General features: G+C 42.6%; 1 long non-coding RNA gene across 1 annotated transcript; it reads left to right on the top strand.

The window, feature by feature from the left end:
- The first annotated feature begins 1,503 nt into the window (after positions 1–1,503).
- On the top strand, positions 1,504–2,102 carry LOC144761914 (uncharacterized). Its single transcript, XR_013595945.1, has 3 exons — positions 1,504–1,574; positions 1,656–1,721; positions 1,810–2,102. It is a non-coding gene; the product is annotated as an uncharacterized LOC144761914 (long non-coding RNA).
- The last annotated feature ends 13,298 nt before the right edge of the window (positions 2,103–15,400 follow it).

The raw sequence follows: 15,400 nt of genomic DNA, 5'->3' as shown, positions 1-15,400 counted from the left end.
TTAATAAAGTCAATCATGCTTTACAAAACAGTGTCACAAAAACTGTTCAACTCCAAATTGTGAATAAACAATAATCTAATTAAACTATATAAACAACAACTCCTAATTTGTTGCCCTAATTCTATGCAGTGGAATTAAACCACCATTCCTCAACGTTTTAAGAGATGTATTCCTCAACATTTTAAGAGATGTGCCTTCCTCAACGTTTTAAGGGATATGCCGACGCGTTTTGAGTCCTGGTATTCCTTAACAGGACTCTCATCAGGGCTTTTATTCTTTTATTCTGTAAAGAAGTTGTGACATAAGAACACTTTTAGAATCTCCCTATATATTTATTTTGCCACTATATACTCTTCACTATATATTTTTGTACCTTCATTTAAGATTTTAAAAGAAAATCTCCCATATGGGCAGTTATTAAGGATTAGGAGGAACCGCACAGATGTCGTAGACTTTGAAGGACATGCAGGGACCTTTTGTAAGGAGATGGGAAAAAGAGGTTACCCTAAAAAATTACTAAAGCACTCTTGAAAAAGAGCAAGATTTACACCTTGTGAAAGCCTTTTACAGATTAAAGAGAAGAAAGAACTTGATAAATTGGTTTGTGTTACCACTTTTGGACCTGATACGAACAAATTCAGACAAATAATACTTAAAAATTGGCACCTTCTTGAAAATTTGGACTGTCCTTTTCCTAAGCGTATGTTTGCAATGAAAAAGAACGAAAGCATTGGGCAGCAGCTAATACGTGCAGACATCTCATTACCGAAACCAAAAAGTGATCTACTATCAAAATGGAATATGAAACCAATATTGGGCCATCATAAATGTGGAATTTGCTTGGTATGCAACAGTACTATTCAAGGGACTGAGTTTAATCACAATGGGGTAAAGTGGAAACATACTGACTTTTCTAATTGCAAAACTAAAAATGTGATTTTATGCCATATTATGTCCCTGCCCAAAAATCTACATTGACAAAACATCCCAACAGGCAAACACTAGAACTACTCAACATAGGTCGCAAATTAAAAGAAGGTATTGACTGCGCCTATGGTTGAGCATTTACTTGAAAAGTCCCAGACTGAAAATAATTTTCAATGGACCATTCTTGCTACAATAAATGTGGCCAAAAGACAAATTGATTTAGAAAGTGCACTTTTACAGAAAGAAGCATACTTAATAATGAAATTCAACAGTATAGCTTCTGATTTGAACAGTATGAGTGAACTCAATAAAATATGAGACTGCGAATCCCAGAATGCATCCTAGCAATTGCAAAAAGAATGTGAACCATGATTTGTCAATATGGCTGGAAACACCACCTAACTTCCATTTAGTATGCGGAAAGCGCAAAATGGCTGCCACAACCGAAGGATTTGTTGTCACTGCGAGTCAGATGGGAAAGACTAGTGAGTACCTAACTTTAAAACTTCTCAAGTTTATCTCATATTGCTATGTACTACTAGTGATATGTAAACTAATTTGCATACCTCTTTGTAGGAAAATGCGAGCGTGAGAGGCCCATGCGGAAAATGAAAAGCGGCGACTTTCTGCTTTAACTGAGACGAAAGGTAGTGACGTGATACAATGTTGCGTCAAAGTGAAACAATGTTGCAAACTCCACGGTTAAACTAAATCATGTGTTTCCATAGAAACAAAGCGCCTGCAGTCACAGATAGACAAAGTAAGAAAGACGGGCACAAGCTTGTTTAAACCAGGTACTTCACTGTTCTTTTCTTTCTCACATCAAAAAAGTACAACTAAGCGCGCTCCAAAATAAATAGCAAATAAATATGTTTTCCACAGGAACAAGACAAGCGACAGAATATCGGGCAGCTCTACAAAGAAAATAACGAAGTACGATGTTTTGATTAAGAATCGCGGCTGCGATTCAATTCTGTTTTATGACTAGAGCTAAAACTTGTTTAACCTTTCTAGAAAAATCACATATTACAAGAGAGAACCGTCTTAATCTATTGGCCCACAGGAGTAAGAAACAGTGATACCTCATGAATCAGAAACCTCACGATTAAGGTACAAAAATATATAGCGAAGAGTATATAGTGGCAAAATAAATATATAGGGAGATTCTAAAAGTGTTTTTATGTCACAACTTCTTTGCAGAATAAAAGAATAAAAGCCCTGATGAGAGTCCTGTTAAGGAATACCAGGACTCAAAACGCAACGGCATATCCCTTAAAACGTTGAGGAAGGCACATCCCTTAAAACGTTGAGGAAGGCACATCTCTTAAAATGTTGAGGATTACATCTCTTAAAACGTTTAGGAATGAGGAATGGTGGTTTCATTCCACTGCATAGAATTAGGGCAACAATTAGAAGTTGTTGTTTATATAGTTCAATTAGATTATTGTTTATTCACAATTTGGAGATGAACAGTTTTTGTGACACTGTTTTGTAAAGCATGATTGACTTTATTAACACTGTTTTGTAAAGCACGATTTGTCTTATATATATATGTGAAAAGTTTTTTATGAAATGTTTTTTCTATGTAACTATGAAGCCACAATGTTTTCATTTTCCATGTGTTTAATGTTTAAGAATTGAAAAAACAAAATATTAAGTGAAAGGTATAAATAAATGTACCAGGATTAATACAAGAAAGAAATGTTAATCCTTTAAGCTAAAAATTGTTTATGCTTCAAAAATTCGAGGTTTAGGCCTACCCCTGATTGCTTCAAAATTTAACGGCCCTGCCTATCCCTTGTCCCGTGGGTCTAACTCCCCATAATTTTTTAAGCTTTCCAAAAGTGACATTCTTAGGATTGTGACTTAAAATCCAACGTTACCATTCAAGAGGATGTTTTATTACAATTCATTTGAGTCTAAATACAAAACTTCTGTAAGCTCCTAACACACAGTTAGTACTTATAATCTGTAATAATGTAATGTTGTGTTAGCCAATGGTAGAAATAGCCATTACAGTAGTGAACATGACCTCAAGAGTTTTTCACTTCCAGGACAAGTAAAACAAAAACCCACATGTCCTACCTTTTAAATACCCTGCACCCTCATTTTAGGGCCTACCTTAGGTGTGACTTATAAGTATTAAATAGGAAGGTTTAGGACTGGCAAAAAGTTTATTTTTAAAGGTACTTGAGTGGGTAAAACACCTTTACAACGAAACTTTCATTCCGCATACCTTCACTCCGCATACCAACACAACGATAGTACCATTACTCCGCAATACTTTTAAAACGCATACCATTATATCTAATATGCTTTTATCACGCATGCTTTTACAACGAAATTCGTTGTAAATGCATGAAGGGTAAAAGTATATGTTTTTAATAGTTAAGTTTAAGGTAAGTATATGGTTTTAGTTTGGAGGCGTTGGGGTATATGTTTTAGGGGTTCAGGGTATATGTTTTAGGGGTTCAGGGGTATTTTAAGGGTGGGTTTGGATTATAGGGTTGGTTTTGGGGTGCTTGGGTATTTTTTGGGTTAAGGGGTAGGTTTAGGTTTTGGGATGTAGGGGGTTTCATTAGGGTTCAGGGTGGGTTTTGGTTTATGGGGTACAGGGGTATTTTAGGGTTCAGGGGTAGGTATGGGTTTTTGGGTACAGGGGTATTTTAGGGTTCAGGGGTAGGTTTGGGTTTTGGGGTAAAGGGGTATTTTAGGGTTCTGGGGTAGGTTTGGGTTTTTTGGGTGCAGGGTTTTAGGGTTCAGGGGTAGGTTTGGGTTTTGGGGTACAGGGGTATTTTTAGGGTTGAGGGATAGGTTTGGGTTTTGGGGTACAGGGGTATTTTAGGGTTCAGGGGTAGGTTTGGGTTTTGGGATATAGGGGTATTTTAGGGTTCAGAGGTATGTTTGGGTTTTGGGGTACAGGGGTATTTTAGGGTTCAGGGGTAGGTTTGGGTTTTGGGGTACAGGGGTATTTTTAGGGTTCAAGGGTAGGTTTGGGTTTTGGGGTACAGGGATATTTTAGGCTTCAGGGGTAGGTTTGGGTTTTGGGGTACAGGGGTATTTTAGGATACAGGGGTATGTTTGGGTTTTGGGGTACAGGGGTATTTTTAGGGTTGAGGGATAGGTTTGGGTTTTTGGGTACAGGGGTATTTTAGTGTTCAGGGGTAGGTTTGGGATTTGGGGTATAGGGGTATTTTAGGGTTCAGGGGTAGGTTTGGGTTTTGGGGTACAGGGGTATTTTAGGGTTCAGGGGTAGGTTTGGGTTTTGGGATACAGAGATATTTTTAGGGTTCAGGGGTAGGTTGTGTCATATAGCTACTGTATATCTTTATAATGCGTTAAGTTAGCATAGGCTCATTACATGTTTAAAGGCCATTTTTTCCTTTTGCTGCTTCTGCACACGACACTTAATTGTTGATTTAGCTTTCAACCTAGTAGTTCGTTGTGGTTTACATGAGAATAATATGTTATTACTCTGATATCAGCTTTGCTTAATAAACTATGTCTGTACAGAGAGTGCTGAAGCTTCAGGAATAACACGATACAGAATTGTTATGAGGTCTGATCTTCACGCGTTCATAGACATAACATAAGTGCAGCTTCTGCCAACTTTGGGCTTTAGGCGGGTTTTATATTGCTTTGCTTGAAGCACAAACACACACTTGATGCTGTTCGCATGCAGAGAGAGCTGGTGTATGCTGATGTGATCTCTTCATTCTAGGATCCTGAGGTATGGGCCCGCCCTGCTAAAACCCAAAGAGACCTTCTTAGCTATTAATATAATATGTGTGTTAGGGAGGGTGAGAAATAAGTGTTGTTAACCCTTATTCATTACAGCATGTTAACATGCTGTCACCATTTGCTTTCTATGGTCTAGTAACTATGCTGATAACTTTGCTTCTGATAATATGTTTCCTTGTATTATCTAAGATACTGCGCCTGAGAAGACGGCATTAGTAAATAAATATTTCAAATGTGCATGTGTCCTCATTTACTCCACGTTCTGGTTTGAAATTATTGTATAACGAAAGAGTGCTCATGTGTTCCACGTAACCTGAGGTATTGTAGGCTCATGTTCTGGTTTGTCTAAACATTGGGAGTTTGTTATGACCAATGAGACACTAGCTAGCTCGGTAAGGGGTTTGTTGGGTACTAAGGTGAGTTTTGGGTCACCCTAATTCGCTGAGGTTCCAATCCTCTGTGCACAGTTCTGTGGGAGAACAGAAACCCTGCTACATGGCGCCCATACGTTGGTGGACTTATATCATGACACTCGAGTAGTATATCGTTCAAACCTTAACCCCTTCACTGTCGTTTCCGGAAAACGGTGGTGTCGGTGAAACCTACCTATTTTTTTAAATAGGTCTTTTCAAGCTTGATTCTATCTAAAACGGTTTCTTTGAATTACTACCCAGTTGTGCTACAAAGTTTCCTTTGTTTTTTCAGTTATTCCGGTGCAATCATGGCGCAGGCTGTGGCCATCCCGCAGCATAGTCGCATTGCGGTGCGCAACCATTTACAGGCTTACCAAGTCCCGTTAGATGGCTTGGCTGTGATTTTGGTGGTGTGTGCAGATCCGGTGTACCCTTTCGAACTGTTTTATTCGTGGGTAACGTTTCCGGGAGTGGACGCAAATTCTGGTGTGTTCCACACCTACACACCCTCACCTGTACCGGCTGAATATACACCGTACAAGGCACTGGAAATACCTATTGATCATTGGCAGCATCGCGTTTGGTTTGATGGCGCCCTACCCCACCCTTTGTCCGCTGCGAGGTTGGGTCCATTGTCCATTCCAGGCACAAATTGGCCTGCATTGGGTGGATTCACCCCGCACCCGAATCACGGCGCTTGTCCCTTAGCGGATATTCGCAGACTACATGTTGTCTCGATTGCCGTGATTCGTGCATTAGTGCAATACATAGGTCGTCATCGCCCGGGTGGTCCCCCAGGAGGTCCGGCCGTTCAAACGGAACATGGCGGTTTAAGACTCAATCCGGTTATGGTCAATTCGGTTTTTGGTAAGCGACCCGATGATTTCTGGCTTGCCGAGAAATTTGACCAACTGGAGGCTGTGTTTCCGAATTCTACTCCTGCTGATAAACATAGAATGTTGACGATTACTTTGCCTAAGGATTTAACTCCTGAACTCGTTGACTGTGAAAGTTGGGGGAAAACTTTTGCGGCCGTTTATACGAGGTGTTTCGGCACCCCGTCTATGTCCGTACTGCCTACAATCGTTAAACGTGTTCAGGATGATCACGGACCGGAAGCAGCGGTTGAATTGGGTATGCGCCTGTGTGGTTCTTTTGAGATTGTTAGCGATCTCATCCTCTCCAATATAAAGGGAGATGCGGTGAACTATCAGGTGTCGAATGCTTTGGCTGCTCTACCCGATGCCAAAAAACCCCGACAGTTAGCGAAGATTGTTGTGGCCGCATATAAAACTATAGGTCGCACATGTAAAGGTCTGAAATATTTTCCTATCAAGGAGAAAAAACAACCACAGGGGCAGTCTGCTACAGCAGATGTCCAGCCCAAGTCCAATAAAATGAATTGGCCTAAAAAACAGAAACAGGGGAAGCAACAACAGCAGACTCAGGATTCTTATCCTGCGCCACAAATTCCTGCGCCGACAGAGAGAGTTTATGATTTGCGCGATCGCGCGATGATTAAATCACCTGATCGATTTCAGGTTTCTGATCAACGCTCTCCTCGTTCCTTTCAGGACTCATCGGCCCCGAAGACCGGTGGAGGAGGAGGCGGTAGGGGACGTGGTGGCCAACAAGGACGTGGCCAGTCCCGCCAGACAGACGGCACAGCGAAGCAGGAGGATTCTACGCCAAAGGGACCGCAGTTTGCGAAAAAGAAAGTCGCGGCCTTAACAGCGCATCGATATGCCACAGATAGTGAGAACGCGGCTTCGGAATCCGACGTGGGCTCTGACCTTGCTGGACAGCGCGGCGGAGATTACCATAGTGAGAGAGGCGCTGCGTCCACTACTGAGGGTGACAGCGACTGATGTCTACGTTGTAATAGAAACAGCCGATACGAGGCTTGCTCCCCCTGATAGACTTTATGAAATTGTCCTGTTAATAGAAGGTGACATACAGCGTACCATCAAAGGGGTATTTTGGGAAAATCTTCTTCTACGTATGATATTTTGCTTTCGGAGGCTGACTGGCCCCCACCTTTTGTGCTCGCGGCGCCGCGAGGGGAGGAGGTGATCCTCCCCAGTTTCGCGAACACTGTCTCGAAAGAGCATGCGCAGCATTTTGCAGAAGAGTGGGCTCGGGCTCTCGCACCGGCTCTGTACCGTAACCAATGTGGTTGGGACAAATTATCCCCTTGCCACGAAATTCCGTTGCGGTCTCAGCTGCAGCCTCAACCTCAATATCCGATTCGGCGTGAAGCCAAAGCTTCAGTCGCGGAAATCCTTGAACAATTGGAATATCAGGGAGTTATTGAAACGTGTGTGTCACCGATGAATAATCCTCTTTTTACTCTGACCAAGCCTGACGGATCATATCGTTTGGTATTGGATTACCGGCATTTGAACTCGCATTGCCGTAACTGCGCAGCACAGAATACTCACAGCTCTGCCCTAGTGGATGGTCTAGTGCGTAAGCGTTTTAAAACAACGCTTGACATATCCAACGGTTTCTATGCCCACAGATTGGACAGCTTTAGCTCCCAATGGACCAGTTTTACATGCGCTGGGGTCCAAAAACAATTCCGGCGTCTCCCAATGGGCTATAAGAATAGTCCCGGTATGTTTACCGCTCGCATAGTCTCTCTTTTGGAGAGTATCGACCCAGATGCTTGTTCGTATGTGGATGACATATATCTCACAGACGACGAAATTTGGGAGCATCTGTGTCGTGTAAATTCAATCATTTGTAACTTTACAGACATGGGTTACAAATTTAACTTTGCAAAATCGCACATTGCCGAGTACACAGTGTTGTTCCTGGACTATGAGATCAACAATGAAGGTAGAGGTTTGGCACCTCACTTCTTGGAGAAATGCGCACAGTTGCCCGCTCCTACAACACTGAACAAATTACAGTCTTTACTGGGTTTTCTGAATTTCGGGAGGACATACATCCCGGAGTATGCCCAGCGTATCAAGCCTTTGTATGCTTTGATACAACCAAATTTTTCCAAATCATGCTGGCTGCCTGAGCACTCAGCCATCTTGCAGTCCTTGCAGGCTGATCTGCTCGCTTCTAAGTTCTTACTGACTCGTGATAACCATACCAACCTGGTGATAAGAATAATACCGGGGACAGTGGGTTTCACGTACCTCACTTTTAATGAAGGAGACACAGTACCTATTGCTTACAAGTCACACTTGTACACTTCAGCTGAGATGCGGTTTCCCACTGTGGAAAAGGTTTTAACAGCTGTGCAGATGGCCATTCTTAAAGAACGGGCTCTGTCACAGGGGAAACGCATGTTGGTTGTAACACCCTGTCCTCACTTGGAGGCAGTCACGAAAGCCAGTGTACCGAATTCAAAAGCTTTACACCCTCGGTGGATTCAGTGGGCTGCGTCCTTGACGTCCACGGATGTCACGTTTATTTTTGATGCCTCGTTGCGGTCGCAAGAGTACTTGCAGTATGAGTTTGTGCATCCTGCTCCTCTAGCTATGCGACCTTTGGAGGACTTCCATTGTATCATTTACACTGATGGTTCGGCGCAGGTTGCGCATGGCTCTAAACATGCCTACATTTCCGCTTGCGCCTTTGTGGTCGGTGCTATGTTGAACAATGAGTTCATCTCCAGGGAAGTGCACACGTTGCCACTGGGAGATTGTACCGCACAATTGGCAGAGCTTCGTGCTCTCTTACTAGCGTTGGAGTACGCAGATCCTAGTGTTACTACTCTTATTGTAAGTGATTCTTTCTACTGTGTCCAGTCTTACAATGAAAACTTGTTCTTTTGGATTCAGAATGACTTTCGTGATTCCAAGGGTAGCACAATAAAACATAAGATGATCTGGGTTCGAGTGGCGGAGCTTAAGGCTAAGTGGCCGCTCGTTTTTGTAATTCATACTCTTGGCCACCAGCGTGTTGGAGTCCACGCTGTTGGTAACTCGCTTGCTGATGAAGCAGCAAAATCAGCGGTGTCTACATACTTGGTTGCAGCAGTTACTCTGTCCAAAACTAAGATTGATAGTGACATCTTGGCGGCTGTTGCTGCCACTGAGAAGGGAGGCACACATCCTATGGGGTTCCCTTCGAAGTACACATACCACTTAAGTCCCGAAAAGGTTCCTTTTGTGAAAATTCCTGATGTTGGGGAACGTTTGATTCCCAACTCGGATCGCAGGGCTGACTTGATTGCAGCGGCTCATGAAGGTGTGGCGTCTGCGCATGCTGGCGTCTCGGCCACTGTAACTCAATTGCAACAACGTTTCTGGTGGCGGGGACTGTACAAACAGACGCGTGATTATGTCCTTCTTTGTGACATTTGTCAGCAGATTAAACCTTCGACTGCTGCGCGTCCGCCACAGACACAGTTGTACATTTCTAATAAACCACTAGGTTGTGTTTATTTAGATCACTGCGGTCCTTTTTCCTCTGATACTGCGTATAAGCACATCTTAGTAGCAGTTGATTCATGCACACGCTTTGTGTGGGTCTAGCCCCATCGCAGCGCTGATTCACGGACTGTCATTAGAGATTTGCGCATCTTTGTAGGCATTTTTGCCTGTGGTACCTTCCATTCGGATTAGGGTCAGCTTTCGCCTCTAAGGCGTATAAGGATGCCATGACTTCGATGGGGGTCCAAGTCAAGTTTTCGTCTCCCTACAGACCTGAGGGTAATAGTGTAGTGGAGCGAATGAACCATGATTTAAAGCAATCTTTGACAGCTCGAGTTATAGGCACTGGCAGAAACTGGCTGACCCACCTCAATGGCGTGCAGCGTGCTCTTAATAATGTCCCTAGAAGGTCTCTGGGTGGGCGGACCCCATACGAAATGCTCTTTGGCATCAAGATGTACGTCCCTGACCTTGACGGTCTAGACTGCGTGGCTCGCGCCACAACCTTTGACGTAGATGAACATTGTGCTGTTTTACAGGATCTACAAAAGACCAGAGACAGTCTTGCAAAGGAACACTTGCCCTCCACATCTGATGCTGCGTTGCAGATCCCGGTAGTCGGCTGGCTACCCCAAGTTGGAGAACTGGTTCGTGAGAAGATCGACAACAAGAAAGAATTTGGTCCTTCCTATCGAGCTCCGGTTCCAGTGCTTGGAGTGAAGGGCACAAGAACAGTCATTTTACCACCACTTCCTGGTCGTAAGGAAAACAGGTTTATCTCAATTGACAATGTCAAGATACACAGAGTGGCCGATTCTTCTTAGCATGACACCGGCTGTTTCCTGTCCTTCCATTGTGAGAAATTCAGTTTTGCCCACTGCTTCTAATCATGAAACTGAAGTGGCAATCGAGTTGCCTGCTATTTCCAGTCCTTTATTAAGTACTTTGCCCAGTACAGACCTTGCTGAAATAGACTATACTTACCCCAATGACTTGTCCATGTCTGACCTGCAAGCCCCTTTGGCCACAGAATCCAGATTATCATTTGACACTGTTTCCAATGCCTCGAAGAAACCCTCACGTTTTGCAGTTTATGCCAGCTTGTTTAAAAAACATTTTTTGATTCCGCCTTGGGCATATATTTGGCTGGTGCTTTTTTCAATTTACCTTTTTATGTCAATTGGGTTTGTGTTTTATTTTTTCCGACTTATGAATGGACACTATGTCGAAGAAAGAACATGCATTCGACATCTAAATGGAACTTTGGCCCCCCTTTCCTCATCGCATTCTGCACACAGATTGAAAAGAGACTTGACATTTGTTAACATCACTGCTTGGCCTGTCCTTGATGGGATAGTGTGGGATGCCGTTAGGTTTCAAATTCATGGCCCTACCGAGGTTGTTAATGTCCCCAATGTGCTTAGAGTTAACATGGGGGATGTAGTGTAACAAAACATACGTTCTGATGATTGGGATGTGCAGGCCGTAGAGTCTTTGTTTTCTGATTTGAAATACTATGCTGCCTTTGATGCAGAAGATTTGTACTTAGAATCTGCTAATTATGGTGATTTGTTTTGCTTTCAACATTTTGGCAATCACTTCTTACATAAAACAGCATCTAAAAGGAATACTATAAATTATACACAATGGGAACATTGCCCAGCCCCTAAACATGGCAGTTCGAGTACTTTTTTGAAAAAGTACACCTATTTTACTGACTTCAATCAGTCTAATCCTGAGTCCTTTTATTTCAAAATGACACTGTGATGTATTCCTATAGGTTCTGTATCGATCCCCCTATTCCTGACCCTATTCTGGTTAACAAGTTAACTAGCAGCCATCCCATGAGACAGAAAACCCCCATGATGCAGGAACCGTTATCTGATTAAGCCACACTACGGCACAGGAACGTGTTATCTGATTAGGTCATAACGCTTGCCATCTAATTAGACAAGCGATATTCCTCCAGCCCCTGATAAGGCATACGGAGTTTCCAAAACAAATCAAACCTATGACAACCTGGGAAAAACCCTGCGGCCATTGTTTTGATTTCATCGAGAACTTCAGCAAAAGAATGTGCTAACGACCAAGTCGTATGACATCCTTATTGACGTATCTATGTCCATCCTTACGTCAATCTCGGCACCTTAAAGGTATAAATATTACCGATATTGCCCTATGCAAACACACGCGGTGGTGACGAGATTGGAGCAGCCAGACTTGCCGAAGCCCAGAGCAGAGCAGACCCCGCTGGCGCAGCCCCGCCTTCCTGACGCGCTGAGAACGAGACGCTGCTTTCTCCTGCCGAGAAATCCAGCTCCGGCGCTTCCGGGTAGCCCTCGCAGGCAGCCTGGAATATCGAGACCAGAGACGAGAGATACCATCCCTCATTCATCCTAGATTCCAGGTACAGAACTGAATAACCCCTTGCAGAGAATTCTTTAGTCAGTCACTTGGCAAAACAAACTTAACTTAAACTGTAACTTTCTATTCCCGCCCACGTATTAGGCTTAGGTCAGGTACACGGGGTAGGCGTAGTTAGAAACACCAGTTGAGTACGATTAGTCAAATGTATATGTGTATGTATATATTTTATCCATTTTAAACCATCATATGGCTTAGAAACCATATCAATGTTTTTACAGTATTATTTTATACTTCTGCTTTTATTGTATGCACTTTACTTAACCATAAGTATTGCAATAATATCGATCCATTTCTCTTGTATGAGAAAAGAGACTGATCAATAAATAACATCTTTTATTGAACACGCCCGTCTCTTCCTTTTCTCTACAATCTGGTGAGACTAAGAATGCACGTACTGACTGAGTAAAATAAGTCGTCTTTTGTTTTCACACGACTCTAGAGATACACTCTTGATTAGGGGAGAGCAAAGTTGTCATGTTCTATGGTTGTCAGAAACTAAATCCCTTCTTGTCTATCCAGGGAGGTTCAACTTCTCCTTGCCTATTCGAGAAAGTTTCTAGTGAACTCTGAGCTAGCTGGCAAACCCAAAACTTTAAGTCTAATATCGACAGTAGTAGACCTAGTTAACGTCTGGTCTAGGCCTATACTACTGAAGGTATTATTCCAATGCGCAGAGCCTATTGGGATAATAGGAACTACACTACATGGCGCCCAACGCGTTTGGATAAGGCGATAAAACTAACGTAAGACATTTAGAGTAACTCAGTCGTGCTTTTTCACTCAGACCCCTTTTCCCCATAATACTCCAAAGACGTCTGGAGTGGGCGAAAGGTCATATCCGCCAGACCTCGCAGGAGGGAACTCCTATGTATGGTTTTTGGTTTAATCAACGTTGAAGGATACACTGTTCCAAAATATTGTGCATCTAATCTTTGTTTCCATAAGAAACCTGATCTGCAAACAAAAGAAATAACCTTCCTGTCGTTAAAATGGTAGACAGTGATGATGAAAGAGAGGCAGTTAGGATAGCAACTGAACTCGCAGCAGCTGATAATGCACTGCAAGACGCTGACCAGGATATAATACTCATCCCGGTCAACACAAGAAAATCTATAACTTTAAAACTTATAGAAAATGGACTGACACCTAGAGGTGGCACAGTCATATTCGTAATTGAGGCACACGAATATCGGCAGACAGAGGTATACTATTCATGGATACATTTTCCAGCAGCAAATGCTGTAACAAAGTACTTCCACTATTACAAAACAGAGGAACCTCCAAATGAGTACACTCCTTTCGAGGAGGTGGAAGTACCACTTAAATTTCAAGAGCACCTGCTCTTATTTAATGGCGCCCTAAAACATAATATTCACATCACCAGGCTCGGTCCCTTAGGTAGACCAGGAGCAACGTGGCCGGTCCTAGCCGGATACACACCACATCCAGACATCGAAAGAATGCCTGCACCAGAGCTTTTGATACAGCTAAAACAATTAATAAAAATGCATAGACAATTAGTCCAATATGTAATGCGGACTTCAACAATTCAACCAGCAATTAAAATTCCACAGCTGACCCCTCACCAGGGGAACACAAACAAAATTACACCACTGAACATACAATCCTGCCTAGGTAAAGTACCAGCTAAACGGGAACAAATACCATTCTGGTTGGCACAAAAAATCACCCAAATAGAGGCGGTGTTTCCAGACACCACCCCGTTAGAAAAACACAGGATTCTGACTATCTGTCTTCCAATGGGAATCGCACCACACGTGGAGGACTGTGACACTTGGGGTACAGTCTTTGCTTCCATCTACACAAAAACGCACGGTGTTCCATCCATTTCGGTAATACCAGATGTGCTAAAACAAATACAAGACGAATACGGTCCAGAACCTGCCTTAACTCTTGGTATGAAATTACTAAAAGACTTCAAGCAGGTCTCGGCTATATTATTAGCCAACATAAAGGGAGAAGCAGCAAACGTGGCGATCCGCCAGAGGTTAAAGGAGACAGATATAGCAGACCAACCAGCTGAAATTGCCAGAATTATAGAAAAGTCCTATGAGGAACTAGGTAGAGATAGTTTAGGTGGAATACCAGTAAAACCACAACTGATTGAAAGTCCTGAAAAAATATTTTTTAATAATAATTCAACATCACAAAAAAAGAGCTGGGATGGAAACAAACAATCCAATCCTAAAGAAAAGAAATTCCAGTCCAGAGGAAGGTCTCCTCGGCGAAGAGAAAAGTCTCCGAACCAGAGACACAGGTCACCCCAAAGTGACCCCTCTGGGAAAAGATATAACCTTAGAAATAGGGATAATATAAAGAAGTCTGATAGATATCAAGACATTGATACACGTCCCTCTCAATCTTTTCAGACTTCCTCGCAGAAATCGGAAAGAAGAGGACGATCAGAACAAAGAGAAGAGCACGCCAAGTCCAAAGACAAGGAACCTGCTCATCTAAAAAAGAAACTACAATTTCCAAAAAAGAAGGTAGCCAGTATCAAGGTAGTTAACAATGCCGAGAATACTGAGGACACAACTGAAAAACGGAGAATGGGCTCAGACAATGCTAGACAGCGCAGCAGAAGTGAGCATAGCTCGCAAAGTCCTTATGAATCATCTGGAGACAGTGGACACGAATGAATATCTTCAAGTGGAAACTGCAGACACCAGAGTTAGCAAACCTCACAAAATATATGAAATAACTTTACGTATAGAAGGGGATAAGACTAGAAAAATAAGGGGACTATTTTGGGATAATCTCTCCAAGGGCTATGACATCCTTCTAGCTGAAAAAGACTGGCCACCAGAGTTTGTCAGGGAGTGCCCTCATGGCGAAGAAATAATTATGCCTGCCTTCTCAAATCATATCCCAATTCATAAAAAATATACACTTGCCAGAAAGTGGGCAGTAGCTCAAGCTCCTGCTTTATATAAAAATCATGTAGGATGGGATGAGGACTCTCCTCCTCACAAAATCCAGTTAAAATCACAACCTACTGCACAAAGACAGTACCCAATTAAGCAAGAAGCTAAAAAACAGGTAAAAGAAATTCTAGATCAATTAGAATACCAGGGGGTGATTGAAACTTGCACCTCACAAATGAACAACCCTTTGTTTCCGGTCTCCAAACCAGACAATTCATATCGTCTAGTTTTGGATTACCGACACCTTAACTCATGTTGCAAAACTTTTGCAGTACAAAACTCGCATAGTGCTGCACAAATGAATAACATAGTGCGCAAAAAATACAAAACAACATTAGACATCTCTAATGGATTCTTTTGTCAAAACATAGCACCAGAGAGCAGATATTTGTCTGCGTTCTCAATAAATGGCACTCAAAAACAATTCTGTCGGTTAGCCCAGGGGTACAAGAATAGCCCAGGGGTATTCTCAGCGAGAGTAACAGAGTTACTACAAACATATGATGACGAAGCATTATCTTATGTCGACGACATATACCTAACAGATGATGAC

The sequence above is a fragment of the Lissotriton helveticus genome, chromosome 6 (genome assembly GCF_964261635.1).
Source record: "Lissotriton helveticus chromosome 6, aLisHel1.1, whole genome shotgun sequence".
Taxonomy (NCBI): domain Eukaryota; kingdom Metazoa; phylum Chordata; class Amphibia; order Caudata; family Salamandridae; genus Lissotriton; species Lissotriton helveticus.
The sequence above is the reverse complement of the archived record's forward strand: the minus strand, read 5'-3'. Positions and strand labels throughout refer to the sequence as shown.